Source organism: Taurulus bubalis, assembly GCF_910589615.1.
Source record: "Taurulus bubalis genome assembly, chromosome: 5".
NCBI lineage: Eukaryota > Metazoa > Chordata > Actinopteri > Perciformes > Cottidae > Taurulus > Taurulus bubalis.
The window spans coordinates 15,125,519-15,139,539 of record NC_136593.1 but is presented as its reverse complement, the minus strand read 5'-3'; positions in this window follow the sequence as shown (position 1 = coordinate 15,139,539).

The window sequence follows — 14,021 nt, the reverse complement described above, 5'->3', positions numbered from 1 at the left end:
CACATGTTGTATTTAAGCTAAAGTTCTGTTAAATAAATCAGGCCGTTGCAACATATTTGTGCAACCAAAACAGTGATTTGACTTCCAAAGAATTCACCTGCTGTGGATTTATAATGGCATAAAAAAGGCTTGGGTTATCTGATAAGCAAATCTAACGTGAGTATATGACTGAAACACTCACTACTTGAATTTGTGTGTGCATGACTTACTACTAAAATAATAACTAGTTTGATATCATCTGTCTGCTACATTAAAAAACGCAGAAGGATAAGGGAGACTCGCTCATTGGACTTTGAATATTAACAAGACAAGCAAACTTGGCACAGAGCAGCATGTGAGGGAGGACAACCTGAGCTCTTTGAAATACCGGTAGCTCGGCTCCTCTCGGACCATTAACTCCAAACAAATACACCTGTTTGCTGCTGGCCATTGGACTGTTTGTTGTGAGTGTGTGTGTGTGTGTGTGTGTGTGTGTGTGTGTGTGTGTGTGTGTGTGTGTGTGTGTGTGTGTGTGTATGTGTGTGTGTGTGTGTTGCCATTGCATGAACTCTGGGGGTTTTGAGCCTATGGTACTATTACATTTACCTGAAAAACTGCCTCCCTGACTCTAATATCTGTCCAGCAGCCTGTGGCTCTCATTTCAAATGTAATTCATGTCAGATTCATTATGCCACCAGCCACTATGTCACAGTTATATCAAAAACCACTTAGAACACTGCCATCGGTAAGTCCGACATGCTCATGTCTTGGGAATGTGCTTGTGCATTTCTAAGTGAAGTCTTGGATCCGTGTTACTTCCTCCACCAATGGTAAATCTGAAATGTTCAAGCTCATGCATATCTTGAATTACAATTTACACCCATGTCTTCTTCCAGAAATAACTTTTCTACTACAGTTTGACCAACAAATAAATCAAGTTATAAATGTATAACACAGCCACCAAATCGATGACCTGATGAAATACATTAAAGTAAATCTTCAACCTGCACATGCAACACAACCTCAACATCTGGGGACTAATTCAACGGGTCAGATGTGGTCCGTGTTGGCCTTCGTGTCCTGATTAGATTAACTATAGAAAATTATTACGTAATGCAACACCGATTTTAAAATACATGTTCAATTGTATAACTAAGTTGCAATTGTTCTAATAATATTCTGTAATGCCCCGTAGCATGCAGCAATTTACAGAGTCACTATTACTATTTCACTATTGTGTAATGAAAAATATTAACATTAGAATAGGTACTAGGAAGAACAATATTGAATACAGTATAAACTCACTTCAAATGAACAGAATACTATTCCCTAACTTTACATGTTGTTCCCTTACAGGCATGTATGGGTACACACTGCACTAGTACACCATTAGTAAATTGGAAAGAATTATGCTGTTGAATGCTGGAAAAACATTTTGGCATCACATAGTTTTATCTATTGATTCTTACATTTTGTGAACATGCTACTAGAGGTCTTTGACATTTCTCGACGTTTCTGCATCAATGCAGGGACAGAACAGTGTTTGGACACAATGTGTCCTCTACCATTGCCTTGGGCTTCAGCCCCTCTCCCCCTGAAAAAAAAGAAACAAAATATGTTTTTCTTCTATGTATTCATTGCAGCTCAGTGTGAGAGTCTTTACTGTAGTCCCCTGCCATACTGTTGCGCTATAGTTTCTCTCCTCTCTTCTGTGACTCACAGAGGACAAAACTTTGCACAAGATCAAAGAGTAATGAGAAGTCCATAAGCCGCCAGACTAATTAATGCAGTGCAACATGCCATAAGCATTCAGGAAGTGCCCCGTCTTAGACTTAGTCTTAGTCTATGTGACTATTTTGTAAATTTAAAAAAACTCGTAATGCATTTCAGAAGGATTTATGTTTTGTTTTTGGAATGTTAATGTTCAAAATAAAATGAAACATTTTCTCAAATTATTTTGCAAAACTCCTCAAATACAGCAGACTTGAGATTTAGTAGGTAATAACAAGGTTTAACATGTATTCAATTTATGTTGATGGTTATGTAAAAGTCCCACAAGAGTGTGTACCACTGTTACCGCTATTCATCAGGTTTCCAACTTCATGCTTTTGAGTATAATTAAGTTATTGTTAAACAGCAGGTGAAAATCATGAAAGGGAACTTCTGCTCATGATCCTGGCTAGCACCATAGAGCAGTGGTAAATAATCCCATTTAGTTGAAACAAAAAATAAGCCTCTTAACAAGTGAAATGTAGCTTATTAGTCAGTCCTCTATCACCCCATTAAGAAGAAGACTGAGGATTATGCTCACGTTGCATTAGTGTCAGGTTTTCTTTTAGTCCAAATAACCAAGCGCCCATTGTGCCTGTGATGAATTTCACATCATTTCATCTCTCCCATTATCTTCTATTGCAGATGAGAAAATACAAAGAATGAACTGCATGAGAGAAAAGTCAACCTGGATCATTACCATTTGTCAGATTATTAATAGACGGATGTTAATTACATCATTACTTGAGTGAGAATAGTTACTGTAGCAGACTCATCTGCCTCTGGCTAACGGGGAACTACTTCAGAGCTGAATCCACCACTCAGCTTATACGTTCAACTGCACATTCTTCACTCTTTCAATTCATTGGGGACATTTTACACTTGCTAACCAGGTAACGTCAGCTTCACGAGAGGGTTGAAAATGCCGTAACAGTATGTTTTAACGAGAGAAACGGACTGACCAAATAACATTATCTTGGATATTGAGTTTAACTGCAGGTTGCTGGAGTGTGAACTCCAATACAGCAGGACAGAGCAGTTCATTATCTTAAAGTCTGAGTGCATCCTGGACTGGCTTCAATGGTGGAATACTAGTTTCTATCCATCGGCTTTCATGCACATTTCAATCTGTGCATAAAAAACTAGAAATGCCAAAGATATCCCAAACACTTGTAATATCCCTAAATATTTTTTGTGAAAAAGTTGGAATATCAATAAAAGCAAAATGTGACCATGTGTACTGGAAGCAGACAGCAACATGTCTAGTTTTCTAAATTGTTTGCTGATTTTCCCTAAACTCAATTTGCCTTACATTTGAATGGGAACCAACCTGGTGGCTGTGCTAGGCTTTTTTAATACCCCTAAAAACATATATGAAAAAATCTTGGCCTATACCTTCATGATATTCTCTGTAGGTTGATGAAGAGATGAAAAAAGGACTGCTAGCACATAGAAAGCTACCACTGACAATGTTATCATGCGTTTTCCATTACTAGGGAAATAGACCTCCCTATGAGACATGGTCCCTCCAAATGTTGGGGGTCTGGCTCATGGACAAATCAAGGTTTCTGTTGGTTCAAGTTTGTATACCTCCAAAGCAGCTCTGCTTGGTTTTCTCATGCTGACTGATGGATGTATCTTGCTTCTGAAATACAGAGCAGTAACTGGATTTCATTTTATTTGTTAGATAATTTCCTGTCTCATCCATGCTAAGTATCATTACAAACGATGTCTGATCTCAGCTGCGGCCGCAATGAACATACATCACTGGACTGACTGTAATTATCGCCAATAATATGAGCCTAACCAATTTAAAAACAACACGGAGGAAATCCGAGATGGCATTGGTCATGACAGAGATTTCCATACACGTCATTTCTAACAGCTTGACCAACTGGCGAATGTTTCACAGAGTTTGATCGGAGCAGTGTTTTCCCATCTTAAAGCATTGTAGGCCTTGTTTTATGCAGAAGTGTGATCTCAGCTGCTATCGCCAGACGGCCTCCATATTTTTCTACTAACTATGTTACAGGAGATGCCCAGGGGGAACCACAAAGTAGATTTCTTCCTAATGATTTCATAAAACATCTTGATCTTTTATCTGATTAGTGGCTTGTTACTTAAATCAAGTCACTGTAAAAGCGATGCTACTATGGCTCAAATAAGATTACTCATTATTAAATTGAGTGATAATTAATTCCAGGAAAACTGTACATATTGTCTCTGAAATGCAACCTTCATGTTGAAAAATGAATGATCACGATAAGGCACAACATACAAATGATACACATCATCTGGTAAATAAATGGAAAACGTCAGAAGACTCGGATATTCAAATTGAGAATAAAAGGAAAATGGTGGAGAATATTCACAGATGTTTTTCCATGAACAGTCATTGTATAATTCTGAAGCCATTCCTCAAAGTGATGATGAGCCACTAAAGCTGACTGCTAACATAATAAGTGGAAATGTCTTTCCCTCAAAAGCCTGTTTGCGCACTGGAAAAGTAATATTTAAACATGTGTTGACTTGCTATTGAAACTCTATATTTTGAAATCTGAGTTTTGTGTATTTATTAACTCATTCTTACCCAAATGTAGATAACCAAGGAGGGAACAAGAAAAAAAACAATAAAAGCCAAAGTGACATTGGAGGTTTCTGTGGGTTGTCTACTTTATATTTATATGTAGGACAATATAAACGAAAATAAATACATATATTACTTCCTCATATGGATGAAAAGGATGTTTAAGCCACAACTGCTCATTTCTTTTGCTGAAGATAGCAAGGTCACGACGGTCCACCCAAGCCAACTGTGATGGATGAGGAAGGCTCATTTCTAAGCTATTCCATTTCAGCGCCACTGAGACGCAGTAAACACAGAACTCAGACACAAATTCCACAAATGTGGAGTGCATCTTCTCAGTTTAATTAAATAAAAAGTAAAAACAATTACATTTTTTAATTAAATAAAAGTAACTAAAGTCTCCTGAAATAAATCAAGCCATCTGTGCCACCAAAATATGCAACACATATGGTGGCATGGGGGGTAGTTGTGCAGTCAGATAATCTCGCTGTTTTGGCTGTTTTGTATATATGTGTTGACATGCTGCCTTGCTTAGGAATTGCCACCTGGGAATGGAAATACTTCCAGGCAAGGGTAATGAGGTCCTAATTTGTTCCACCGAGGTTGAGATACGATCTAGTGAGGAGAGCAGACAGCGGGATTCAAAATCTTTATTCTTCCTGCTCCAAATGGAGTGCAATTAGTCTTTCTTTTTTTATACATTGTGCATTCATGAAACTCTCCCAAAACATTTTCATCTTTCAGAACTCTATTTTCAAAATATTACATTAGCCAAGGAAGTTGAAGGCAATGACAACATCTGTAAAACAGCCCTTGTGGACTCTGAGCTCCATTCTTTGGCAAAGTTTAAACTCACATAAAAGGACAAATTGACACTGTGAATAAACTAGAATTACTGTTACACGGTTGTATGTAAGGAACCCAAGGGAAATCGACCAAGTACAGCCTGTGCCGGTTAAACAGATTAAATAGAATAGATAGATAAAATGTTTGCCATGGATCCTAATTTAAAGTATAAGGGTTGGGGCACACTGTCAGTCATTTTGGAGGAGACAGACACAGAGACATTTATTTCCTCATGACATTTCCAAAGTCTCTACATCTTCCGGCGCAAACTAAAAACACATATTTTCCGACTGTACCTTGAATAAAATAAAAAAAAAACCTTTAGTAGCACTTAAATGGCAGTTACTTGTAGCACTTTGTAGTTTGGCTTTCTTGAAGAAATTGTACTTTCTTGATTCTTGTTGTTCTGAGTTTGTACTCATGGTTGAATGCACTTATTATAAGTCACTTTGGATAAAAGCATCAGCTAAATAAAATGTAAAATGTCTATTTTTGACTCAATATGCAAATTACGTATAATTATTATTTTTTTAATTCATTTTTTCTTCAGATGAGATTATATTTTATCAATAATTTGAGAGGAAATAAATTGACATTTTGCATGATGGTTGTTTTCTATCATATTTCATACTTGGGTGCCCATGGCAGTAGTATGTTGGTAAGATGAGGGTTAATAAATTCAACTTCACACAAACAACTATCGTCTTACAATTAGGTCCTGAATGGTATGGAAACGATGTACCTGCTGGCTCTTTTCTATCCACACCGAGTCTCTTAGATCAGAGGAACAGACTCATATTACAGGGTAGGAACAGACAATAAATTGTCCTTCCAAAAATCCCACAACATACCATTCCACTGCATCTTAACTGAAATGTTACAGCCAGCCAACTCAAAGGCAGCTGCTTTAGCTCTAGTTTGTATGAATTACAGCATAGAAAGCTAATTTAGTTCATTTGAAAACAAGGTTTCAATGCTAAGAGAAACTAAATGAGAATGTAACTGTTATTCTGCCATTTCAAATTTTCTATATGCAGTTAGTGTCTTTTAATGACATGGCCATATGGTATTCTCAAAATCATTATGGCTATCGTGCTATTGTTTGAGCTTGATGCAGGATATCAGTTTTAGGAAAGGAATAACAATTGCACCTCAGTTCTAGATTTGTATTTTGCTATCAGATAAATGAGGACGTCCTTTGAAAGCATGCAAGATGCCTGATAAGCAGCAGAAGGCAATTAAACAGTAAACTCTATATCTCACAACCATGCATAATGTATGGAATGCAAAGGTTAAATTAAGGCTGATGTAACACAGAAATGATGGTGGGTATAGGGAATATTCTTTCAGACATACTAAATATACCCTCTGCACCATATGAAGAATGTCATAGTCGGTTCAAAGCAGCAGTTAGGAGGAGAAATGTGTGGATATAAATGACATCTCTTACCCTGATGCATCTGTCGCTACGGACAGTAGAGCATATAAAATGTGTCTTCCTTGGTCCTACAGCACGATGAGGCACAGTAGATAGCACAGAGAGTGCAGTCAACAACACAGTGTGGAAAGTTGCAATATCATATCTCACAGGATTACTGTGTGGCTCACCAGTGACAAGTCTCTTTCAGATAATAGATTTGACAACATGAACAGTGTGCTTTCTCCAAGAAACCATTTACTTTACAAGCCGTAGAAAAACAATACATGCGCAATGTTCTAAACGCATTAGAGCAGAGTACCACCCCCGACCCCCCCTTACTCACTCTCCCAATCTGTCTTTCACCTGTTGGAAACCTCTCGCAAGCATTCACACTTAATTTCTGAATGTTAACGTTGTATGGAGTTTTATTCACAGCCGCTCAGAGATAGATCACTCATGCACCCTGCTGAGCCTCCAGCTCAGCAGGGTGTAACAAACACAATTGTTTTGTGGCTTTTCGACAGAAGAGATGAAAGCAAACACAATGCTCCCCTCTGGAAGGACAACGGTGGGTCTTGCTACAGCAGAGCTGCCTTTGTGGTGTCTTTGAAATGCAAGGACACCTCGGTAAGCATAGGATGCCTCACCTCAGGTATTTATCCCTACAATAATGTGGTTGACAGGGGCTACACAACGGGAGTATATAAGAAAAACAGTATTGGGAGAACAAGTATTATGAAAAAAAAACTAAATGTCAAGTGAGGAACTTTCTCTCCTGTACAAGAAATGGCTTATCTGACCTTCAACAACTCAGACTGTAACAAATCACACGCCATCAAACACATGTCCTGTTTTTACATCTCACTTTAAGTTTTTTCAGTTTCAAAATTCGAAATGACTGACATTATCGCAATATTATTATTCTATACGATGAGTCACTACTGCAGAAACATAATTAAATGGCTTAAGTTTAAAGTGGCCCGATAGTTCTTTAGCTGTAACAATAACAACACAGGTAGACGTTCAGATAGGACACGTATCACCCAAATTGCTACATCTTAAATGCTTAAAAAACAAGTCGTTAAATCTTCCACATTCAGGTTCCAAACCTTCATTTCCAGTATAACACATTGAAGAAGAGGAATAATCTATGCCATTCTTAAGCCATTGTTATTTTGCTCTCATAAGATGGTCGATAAAGTGACACATACTGATTTTTCACAGTTTGAAACACGCTGCTAGAAAAAAACTATTTTTAAGCAGGAAAAATCACACACAGGAAGTATGACTACGCACACCTGCCGCAACAGTTAGTTCAGAATCAATACACAATAACTGAGTTGTTATCATGAGCAGCAGTATCCGCCATGCCGGACAACTGTCAGAGATAAAGTAATCAGGAAAAAAATCCAAGAACAAAGACTCCTCACACTGTGTGGACTGTGAGGTGATCTTTGAGAGGTGGAAAACCCAAATAGCACATTGCCACTGGTTATCAGCAGCAAGTTATCAGCAATTATGGAATTATCGAATCATGGAAAATGATTACAATGATACGTATCAATTGATAGCTAATCCTATACACAAGGGGATGCTTTTTTGACTTCAGACAATTTCATTTTTGTGTTTGTAATTGTGTAACCGTCCACTGAAGTAACTTCATCAGGCAAAATGGACATGGTTAAATCAGTAAGTGAACTGAGAAACAAAAAGGATCCAATTAAATTCACCTAAAAGGCATTCAGCACTGGAGGGCATGCATGGTTGCTCCGGTGTTTTCAATTTCCTGTCTGCTCCCCAATATTTATTTTCATTTAACCTCTATTTCTACTTAACCTTTGCAGAACAGGTTCTGACAGCAAACAAAAGAGTCAAAACATGTTCATGTTCATGCAGGAGAGAAAAAGGAAAAGACAAACTTAAATATATGAAAACATTTACGATAGTGAAGCGCTAGAGGTATGTTTGTTGGGAGACAGTATGCCAGGAGATGTAAATGAAATTGTCTAATTTCTCAGTCTTTTATAAACAAATTTCCGTCACTGGATCCAGAAGTGGCTGACATTTGCAGGCAGATGTTACAGCAGTCTGAGGTGATTTGTAATGATGTGGTGTGTTCTATAGGGAGCATAAGGGACATTAATGATAAACCTGGCAAACATCAAGCCACTCAACTCCCTTATAGCTAAACCTGGATGTGTGGTGAAACACACAAATACATGTTTAGTTTATATATTAATCAATGAATGCATTTGCAGTACCATCAGGGCCAAAGTCCTGCACTGATTTCCTTGATTGACATGTTATAAAGACATATTATTTCACAGAGCTTATATAGTTCTGATGGATGGGGAACTTGAATAACCAACATAATTGGGGTGACATTTGCTCACTCTCTAGTTAACCTCCTTTGTTTCCCTCTCGGTGAGATAATACTACAAGAATGTAAGACAGGAGATGCTGCAGACTCAATTCACTGCCTTGTATGGCTCTCTGTACACTGAGTTCCAAGTTACTATCAAACCAACTTAATTAACCGGCTCCAATGATCAGGATGTGCTTTGACCTCGGACAATACAAATATAATTGAATTTCAGTCCAGATATGAAAATAGAATAGAGGTTGATGAATTGCAGTCCAAACATTTGAAGCATGATGTTAATCCAGATATTTCAAAGTGGTGGGACGCAGACCCGGCGCTATGGGCGGGCTTTGGGGGGCCGGGCCCGCCCTGGACGGACAAGCCTGTCAGTCACTTATCATTCGTAAAAAAAAAAAAAGAGCGCAACTCTGTCGCCGGCGACAGGAGCTGTCACAGGAAGTAACATGCAAACAGGATGCAAAACTAAAATTACCATAACTCCTCAAATATTTACGCCATCGACGTAATTTCAACGGATTCTGAACGCTAAGAAGCATAGCTTTCCAATGCCATGCGTATGGTATATCCATGGTAACACGGCGACGAGCTTGTCTGTGGGGGAGGGGTGGAAGAGAGCAGGGCAGAGCAGCAGCAGAGAGCAGGGAAGAGAGTTTGACTGGCTTTTCACTGCCTTTTTAGTGGTGTTTTCTTTGGAAATAATATGTTGTGGTTGTAAATAATAGTATTAGTATAGTTTCTGAGAGTTCTGCCACTTGCTGGCCCACCTAAACCCATGTTCATTTTCAATTGTTTATTAGAGAGATATGATGAAAATTCAAATACATTTCTTAACCTTTTACTTTTTACACAGTGTTTTAAGCCTTTATAACATATAATAATGACAAATATTTGCCAGATTTTTAGATTTCTCCTGAAAAAAGGAGCAAAATCATTTTGATCACAGACAGTCGATGCTCCACAAATGAAAGGCCAACCTGATTATGCTTTCGAGAAAGACTTAACAAAGAAGTTTAGGAGTGAATGGAGGGACACTGTCCTACGCAGATTTCACTTGGCGGCCAACCGTCATCTCCTGCTCTACTAATGGTGAGTTATCTGGTTTTATCCAGCCTGCTGGCCCTATGGACGAGGCTAAATGATTGGTTGTAGGCCTATGTGTTTGTTCTTTCTTGGAAAAACAAACAAATATGTTCTCCAAAGCAATGTCTTCTTAATTTCTGTTGTAGGCTAGCTGTTGGTAGGCCCTTTTCGTCGTTGCTGCATGCTGCGCTCCGCTCTGTTTCGGACAAACACCGGACAGTGTGTTGTTGTTGAGTGTGTTGTTATCGTTATTGTTGTTGTTAATGTTGTTGCTAGATGTGTTAGCCTAATCATTTTAGACCTTTTTAGGCCTATTTTTTAAATGTCTTGTTGTGGCTGAATCTGCTATCTGCTGATCTTTCAATACAATATATTGTTGGACTTATGTGTTGCTTGATTGCTGTGTTGATTGATTGCCATAGGCCTACGGTTCATGTCTATTTCTATTGGGTAGGCTACCTGCTCAGCTGGCCTATTTATTAGTTTATGAGATTCTAAATAATACCGTCTGTCACCTTTTTGTGCCGGAGTTCGATTATAGGTGAAAAGTTGAACTACTATGCTACCATAGACTGTAAAAAAACCTAAAGAAAACACGTGCCCCCCCGCAAATCAGTGCCTGGCGCCGGGCCTGCAGCGGAGTATAATATTACTCCAGAGAAAGTATGTCTGTACATGGCTGCAGAAGGTACATATGGTTCACATGATGGAAAAGTGTACTTCTTTGGTCTTATATTGGAGCACTATCCCGATGCACACATTCATTTAGAGTGCTGTAATAGCTCACAATTATAGAGCTTAGCTCACATTATAAGGATGATTCAGGGAAAGAACTGTGTGCTAATAGGCACAGAAGAAAACATGTAAGGAGGATAATGGAAAACATCAACAGTGTGACCAATTACAGTCTGCCATGTTGAGCTGCATGGACTGAAAAGATGGATTGGGGTTGGTATATAGTCATCGTCTGTAAATGTTCTCCAGTGTAGTTTGGTAAGCATGGCTGTTTCACGATATCTCCAATGCTGATTTGCTGGTGGTATTCAAAAAGCATGTTGTAACCCCCTTTCTCTCAAACCTAATACTAAAATCTTGTGATTGTTCTGGGATGAACTGAAGGATAAAGTTTTCCTTTATGGGTTGAGTACGTTCTCAGATTTCTTAAGAGAGTACTTCAGTTCTTCAGCACTGCACCATTACACTGTCAGACTCCTAATGGACGATTTAAAACAAAAACAAAAATGCAGCAGAAGATATCATCTTTTTTTCCCACACATTCTTCTTCCAGCCGTTTAAATGACCCACAATGCAACTCAACCGCCGACAGTTTGGTCCAAGATTTGGATGCAAGTAGCAGCTAATGTTGCCTCGAGCCGTTAGCCTCAAGCTAAGGTGAGGACGCTGACTCAAGTGATATCTCTTGAGATAATTGATCAGATTCATCACGGATCCCTCTGGAACCACAAAAGGCTTTATGGGATTTTTTCACATAAGCAGGAGTATTACCCAAGACCTGAAAAAAGACTGTGATATCAGTGGAGTTCCCCGTTAAGTTAAATAAACCCTTAAAACCTCTAAAAAACAGCTAATGAAAACATGTGTTTTCACAGGACAGCAACGTCTTAATAAAGAGCTTAGATTGCACTTAATGAGAATTTAATAGACTTTACACCACTAATCTGAAAGCAATTAGGGTTACATGTACTGTAAGATTCAATTCATGAGGGGACCTCAGTTCAAAATTATTTATGATTATAAGGGGTACACACTGATCAAGTTTCAGTGAGGAAAAAAAAGCCTTGATGAAAACTCCTTGTCACCTCTAATTAATCCCTCATTTGCCTCATGAGCCGATGTCGTGTCTTCTTCTGCTGACGTTTCTCAACATGATATTACACATGGTAACACACGCTGATAGAGAGCAGCTGCACTAGACGAGAAGATTTAAATCAAATCAAATAAATATATATAGTACATATTCTTCGGGGAGAAGAATTGTGACTAAAACCACAAAAACACGCAACACTGTTGGTTTAACTGTGGGGTCATGTCATACTGCTTTAACACTCCAGGTATACATATATCAAAGGGAGGTGATCTGTCTGATAGTCTATTGATCTCTCAAATCTCTCCTTTGGCTTGCTCTTCTCCGCAGGGTGGTTCATGACACTTGAGTGCAGCTAGACGTTTGTGTTCACTTTTCGAGCCAAAAAAAGAGGACTCTCAAGTCATTACACAGCTGCTGCTGAGCAGTCTCTCAAAGGCTCTCTCAAAGTCAAAAAAGTCATTAAGTAAAATATGGCTTTATAATTTAAGTCATCACACTTTGCCTTCTCTCAGAGGAAACATTAAAAAAAAAAACTATTTAGCAGATACAGTACATTGCCTCCAAAAATATACCAGCAGGGCTCGGAGAAACTGTAAGTGATAATTGCCTTTAATGTTGTCAATGTCATAATACTATTTAACTAAATTAATATTAGTTTAGTTATGTCATGTCACTGTGAGCACACTTTGGGCATTCAGTGACATACCCAACTCCCAAAAAATCACTGCTTTATCCCAGTGCTGAACTAACTTTTGTATGAAGGAGCCTTATTCAAAATATACTCACGTCTATTGCTTAATGAATCCCCATTTAGGATGAGCAGAAAGGTCAAAGATCATTTAGGTTTATCAACAGTATCTCACTGAACATCTATAGAGGATTTTATTTTTGTTTTAGAGTAACAAAAACATAACATTTTAACAGCCATTTTGATGCAAAACCCCCACAAATCTCTAAATATGGCATTGGCTATTGATACAGGAAAACTGATTGGATAATCTGTTCAAATCCATACAAAGAAGCCAAATCTAAAGTAGATCTAAAGGTTTGTTCTGTAAATCAGGCATCTACAATCTGTTTAGCAAATGTATGTTTTGTATATTGAGAGTAGGGCATCCTGATACTTTATGCTAACACTGTTGAAAGATTTGTAAGTGTCTTACTAATGAACTTGCAACCACACATTGTATTAACCATATCATGAACATGCTATGTATTTGCTCAGCACTTTATTTAAATCCAGCATCTGCCAACCCACATAAAATCATTCAACATGCATTGCAATTGCACCACTGATGGCATCCTCCTCTTACCTAGCATGTAATTAACTAAATTGCCATCCACCCATATGGTGAGCTAATGAAATGCATCGATTCAAGTTGCAATGACTGTTTTACATCAAACTGAAAAGATAAAATTAAATTGATGAAAGGATTTTAAAAAGCCAGATCCGTCAATAGGTGACCACGTCTAAACCGTTGAGGCTGACATTACAAGGCTCCGTTTAGATGTCGTGCAAAGATGAACATACCACAGAGGGGAATTAAATCAAAATCACACTTCTTGAACTTTGGCAAAAAGAGAATAAAAGTGCACATTTGTGTACCACACACATCTGAGCTTTTTATAACTACTGTTTCAATAAGCAACAAAAACACAGCTTCTGATCTTTTTATCTGTCGGAGCTTTTGCGACAAATGATAATTACAGTTGCAAATAACTGCGCTGAATGTATAGTTTATTACATTGAAAAATATGTCCCTCTGACAGAAACTATTTCATACTGTAATTTAGTCTGTCAGTCTTTTGTCCTTTCAACAGTAATGTTTTACACTTATAGCAAACGCAAAAGCACTCTCAGGAGTGCTCTAAAGGTCGTTCATTACTTTCCATCCTTTCAACGGCATTCATTAAACTTACAGATAGCAAAAACTAATGCAGGTATACTCAAGTTAAGCGTGAAAGTGTCCTGAATAACATTGAAAAAGTATTCAAAACAATCTTCAACATTTTGGGAAGTCCTCCAGGAGGCTTGGAATAGCCAAGAAGCTCAATAACAGCCAAAGTCAGCACACCAAAGGTACTCTATTATAAAATATAGAAAAATACATGATAAAGCAGGAATGTA